Here is a 5,540-nt window from a genome sequence, read left to right as displayed (position 1 = left end):
TTGGTGGGCGCCTTTATCTCCTCAGGCCTCAAGGTCCTCCTCTCCAGATGAGGGATAGGATCTATGACCTATTCCAACCTCTTCTTCCATCTCTAGAATATTCAATACATAAAGAGAAGGACTGAGTTAAGAACCAATGCCTTTAAAGTAACTGGGAAGTTTCTCTCATCTGAGGGCTAAGGGGCACTTGGCAATCACTTATTGTTGTCTCAAAATTTTGTGAACTTTCCTTAAACATACACTTATGTTCTAGCCTTTCTTCTAGCTATTGACTCCAGAGAAATAAAAACATGTCCAAAGACTTGCACGTGAATCTTTAGGTTAATATTATCTATTCACTTTTTTATTGAAGTACAGTTAACACAACTACATTACTTTCAGTTGTACAACATAGTGATTCAACAAGTCTGTACGTCAATGCTGTGCTCACCCCAAGTGTATCCAGCATATGTCACCACGCCATTACAGTATCATCGACTACATTCCCTATGCTGTGCCATTTGCTCTCGTGACTTATTTCATAGCTGTAAGCCTGTATCTCCCACTTCCCTTCATCCATTTTCTTCATCCCTCACCCTCACCTTCTGGCTACCACTCAGTTTATTCTCTGTTTTTATGGGTTTGTTTCTGCTTTTTGTTCATTTGTGTTTTAGAGTCCATATATAAGTGAAATCATACGGTATTTTTCTTTGACTTATTTCACTTAGTATAATACCCCCGAGGTCCGTCCACGTTGTCTCAAATGGCAAGATCTCATCCTTTGTTATGGCTGCACAATATTCTATTGCGTGTATGTGAATGAGTGTGTGTGTGTGTGTGTGTGTGTGTGTGTGCGCACCATATTTTATCCATTCATCTATTGGTGGACACTTGGGTTGCTTCCATGTGGGTTGGATATAGTAAATGTTGCAATGATAGGGTGCATATATCTTTTCAGATTAGTGTTATTGTAGTCTTTGGGTAAATACCTCAGTGGAATTACTGGATCATGGGTATTTCCATTTTTAATTTCTTGAGGGACCTCCATACCGTCTTCCACAGTGGCTGCACCAACTTACATTCCCACCAACAGTGCACAGGGGTTCCTTTTCCTCCTCTTTCTTGCCAACACTTGTTGTTTCTTGTGTTTTTGATTTTAGCCATTCTGAAAGTGTGAAGTGATAACGTATTAGGGTTTTCGTTTGTATTTCCTTGATAATTACTGATGTTGGACATGTTTTTCATGTGTCTGTTGGCCATCTGTATATCTTCTTTAGAAAAATGTGTATTCAGGTCCTTTGCCCATTTTTAATTGAATTATTTGGGGCAGGGGGGTTAGTGTTGAGTTGTGTAAGTTCTTTATATATTTTGGATGTTAATTCTTTATCAGATATGTCATTTGCAAATATTTTCTCCCGTTCAGTATGTTATCTTTTCATTTTGTTGATGGTTTCCTTCGCTGAACTTGCACATGAATATTTACTCACAATAGCCCCAAACTGGAAACAACCTAAATGCCCATTAACAGATGAATGAATAAACAACATGTAGTGTATCCATACAATATACTACTATTTCTCAATAAAAAGGAACAAACTACTGATACATGCAACATGAATGAATCTCATTCTGCTGAATGAAAGAAGCCAGACACAAGGATACAGGCTGTATGAGTCCATTTATGTAAAATTCTAGAGAATGCAAACTATTATAGTGACAAAAAGCATTTCACTTGCTGCCTGTGGACGGCAGAAGACAAGGGCTCTTTTGGTGGTGAACGAGATGTTCTGTGCTGTGACTAGGATGGTAGTTTCATGGGTGTCCACAACTGCCAACATTCATCAAATTGCACACTTTAAATGGACAGAACTTTTTGTGAACCATTTCTCGAGGGTACTGAGGAAAAATTTTTGTAAGCTCTTGACTGTTAAATCTGAGCCTTGAAGAAAATAATTACTGGGCAACGGAGAAGTTTTGTGGGGCTATGACATCACAAAAGGGTTAATAATCTTAAACATTCCGGAAAGCCCTTTAATTTCTGGGCAGCGCATATGAATTTGTAGTGCAAAAATTTTACCTTCTGGTTTCCGGTGAGCCTCAGACAAAGGACTGCCTTGAGGACTTAGCAGGGCCCTGGGCTGGATGAGCCAGCCTGCTCTTTGTCCAGCCTTGTGCAGATTCCTGAGAGCCAGCTGGCTCAGCAAACAAAGGCCAGGTCTCCTGTCTTTTTAGCATGTCAGGCTTCTTAAGACAGATTTTCCTTCCCTCCGCCTGAGGTGGTATGTGTCCACCTGGGGAGATTCCGTTCCACTTTTTTGAAACTAGAAAGCTGTAGGCCACATTCTTCCTTTATAGGCCACCTGGAGCGACCTATTTTAGTTGGCTCCACTTACAGAATCACAGGATGTGAGAAATCACAGGATGTTAGAAAGAACTTGAGAGATCGTCCTGGCCAACATCCCAAAGGAGGAAACGGAAGTCCAGAGAAGGTTAGTGACTGGCATAGGCTCACACAGCCAGGGCAGGACTATCAATTACTGTCTTCCCAGGTGTCTCTGCTTCCTTATGTTGGCTCTGACTTGCTGAGAAACTGCAGCCCAAGATCCCTGGCTGTCAAAAACTAGGTCCGAAACCCAAGATCGACTTCAGTGTGCGGTACTTTTTTTAAGAACGAAAGTTGCAAAATGGTTGGATTCTAGCTGGAAGAAAGGCAGCAGAGAGTCAGTTCTGACCTCCTATGAGGAAACATAAGGATCAGACCTCAGCTTGGGAATGAATGAGAGGCATTTATGATTATCGTAGAACTTGGCAGCACTTACAAAAGCCTGTTCCATGGTGGAAGCGACCGTGTTAAATTTCCGTTCTCATTTGCATTTATAAAAGTAAAATAAAAGTATTTCTGGGATAGGAACAATCTTTGTGATTGGGAAATGCCTCTTGGTCATTATTGCTCTTTTCACTCTTCATATATTTTTCCTTGATGGCTATTGAAATAGCAGATATTTTAAACAGAGAGAACATTCATCATGGCGGATTCTTGAAGTTGAATCCGATTCTTCCAGTGAAGTAGCCACTGCCAGAAAGTAAATGAGACCTTTCTGGAAGCTCCACTAACAGTCCCACATGGCTCTAGTTTTAAACTAGAGTTTGGCAGGCCCAGGTCTCGGTGTCCTCAACCCTCTCCTCTCGCATCTGGCCCATCGGTGCCTGGGCAGGAGCTGGGGTACAGGCGGCTGAGGATTCCTTGGGGGTCGTGCCGCTCTTTCCCAGTGGTATCCCAGCAGCACCCTCAATGCTGGTGTTGGTTTGGGGGGGGGGGCGCAGAGATGACAGCCGTGTAGTTACCAGTGGTCTTGGACCTTTGCATTGCTTGCTGTACTGGTGACATGTTTTGTTCTTCATGCAGATTCCCCAGAATAGAAGTTGCAGAATTTGGCAGAATGATTAGGGTGGAAACTTCAGGAAGAAGACTTCGGGTTGTTAGAGAGAAGCTCCCCACTCCCTAAGCTGAAGAAGAAGCATCCGCACGCCCTGCTTCCACCCGGGGACTCCCAGATTGCCACACAATAGCACCTCCCAGAGGTGTCGGCAGTGGTGAGACCCGCCCTTCCCAGAGATACTGTTTTCTGTGCCACTTTGTCTTGCCCTGGTGGTCACGCTGTGTTGTGGCTGCAGCGAAAACCTTTTGTGTGTCAGACGTGATGGGCAGCGTGGACAAGTCACACTGGTGCCCAACACCTCCCACCACTGAGCACTGTGAGGGCAGAGACTTGGTCTTCTTTGCAACCTATCTCTACCCCCTCACGTTGAGGATACCTGTATACCCACAAGGACATACCATCAGCGTGCAGCAAATCTTGCTGAATGACAGACAAAGTGACATGTTGAGCAAGTGGATGATGAAAGTTTCTGACCTTAAATGTGGACTAATCAGATAAGTGTACTAGTGATACAAGAAATCATGGAAGACGCTGTGGGAGAAGAACTGAAACTTCTTCTAGAAAATCCATTAATGACCAGAATAGATCTCTGGCTTTTTTCATGTGCGTTAGATAACAACCATGGAGAATTGAGGTGGGTACTTTTCACTTCACCTCCTCTAATCCTGTGATTTGAAATCATTACCGTCATTCGGGCCACAGGTATTTGGGGCACCTGAACTGGCTATTTTCTCCTCCATTTTCTCTTTATTAATTATAAATGTGGTCTTTTACTTACCTAAGAACCAGGGATAGGACAGCTATTTCAAATCATCTTAATTTTTATTTACTATTTTTTTAACTTTATTAATTTTGAGTGCGAGAGAGAGGCAGAGAGGCAGAGAGAGAATCCCAAGCAGGCTCCATGTTGTCAGCACAGAGCCCGATGTGGGGCTTGATCCTACTAACTGTGAGATCACGACCCGAGCCGAAATCAAGAGTCTGATGCTCAACGGACTGAGCCACCCACGTGCCCCTCTCGTACTGTTTTTTTTTTTTTAAATTAGCATACAAGTATGCTGTCGTGTCTCTTACTTTAAGGTTTACCTTTAATCCTCAGACCTATCAGTTGATTTCTTCTTTTTCACCGAAAAACTCTGAAAAAAATGGTGTCTTCGTGAATTCGCTCCACTTCCTAACTTTCCACTTGCTCTTCAGATTCCTCCATTGTGGCTTCTGCCCTGCCTGCCCCACCAAAATCGCTCTCTCCAAGCTAACCAGGGACCTCCAGCTTGCCACACCGGGGGGCATTTCTGCCTCTTCTTACTGGCACGCTCCTCACAGGACCAGCTGAGCATCCTTCTCTTGTACATGAAAGAAAATCCAACTGATTGTAGCGAGAAGAGTAAGTTTCTTGTACTGTTTTTCATTTTTAAAAGACTATTTTTTTTTCATGGTTATTTATTTTGAGACAGAGAGAAAGCATGAGCAGAAGACAGGCAGAGAGAGAGAGAGAGGGAGAGAGAGAATCCCAAGCAGGCTCCAGGCTCCAAGCTGCCAGCGCAGAGCCCAACGCGGAGCTCAAACTCAAGTACCGTGAGATCATGATCTGAGCTAAAATCAAGAGTCGGATGTTTAATCAACTGAGCCACCCAGCCTCCCCTCTTGTACTGTTTTTTTAAATAATTTTCTCCTCTCTGCTTTTTTCTACTCCCCAACGTCAGTCAGATATTGGATTAGCTGAATTAACCCTAACTATATTCTCTGTTGTTCATCTCTTTAGCTGTTTATTTGGCTCAACGAGTTCCTGGCCTCTAGCTTTTAAACCTTGCATTGAATTTGTCGTATCACCTGTCACGGTTTTTGTTTGTGTCGTTCGTTGTTCTCAGAATATTCCTTTTTATTGCAACACATTCTTATTTCATGGGTGTAGTATTTCACCTTTTCCCGATAGAAGTAACTTTTTCCCCCTAGTCTCTGAATTGTCTATTTTCCAAGAGTTACTTTCCTTAGTTTGTTTTGGTCTCTCTCCATTGTGTGGAGATGTTCTGAAACTGTCTCTCCAATTCTAAGCAGTGTGTTCACATTCTACAGCGAAACCCTGGGGCGCTGGGTGAGGGATGTGGGGTGGAGCAGGCTGGC

At 43.2% G+C, this 5,540-nt stretch overlaps 1 long non-coding RNA gene across 1 annotated transcript; it reads left to right on the top strand.

Annotated features, from left to right (window-relative positions):
* Positions 1-2,025: 2,025 nt before the first annotated feature.
* Positions 2,026-4,779, top strand: LOC122222045. The gene is made up of 3 exons (XR_006203579.1): positions 2,026-2,468; positions 3,386-4,053; positions 4,617-4,779. It is a non-coding gene; the product is annotated as an uncharacterized LOC122222045 (long non-coding RNA).
* The last annotated feature ends 761 nt before the right edge of the window (positions 4,780-5,540 follow it).

The sequence above is a fragment of the Panthera leo genome, chromosome A1 (genome assembly GCF_018350215.1).
Source record: "Panthera leo isolate Ple1 chromosome A1, P.leo_Ple1_pat1.1, whole genome shotgun sequence".
Lineage (NCBI taxonomy): Eukaryota > Metazoa > Chordata > Mammalia > Carnivora > Felidae > Panthera > Panthera leo.
The sequence above is the reverse complement of the archived record's forward strand: the minus strand, read 5'-3'. Positions and strand labels throughout refer to the sequence as shown.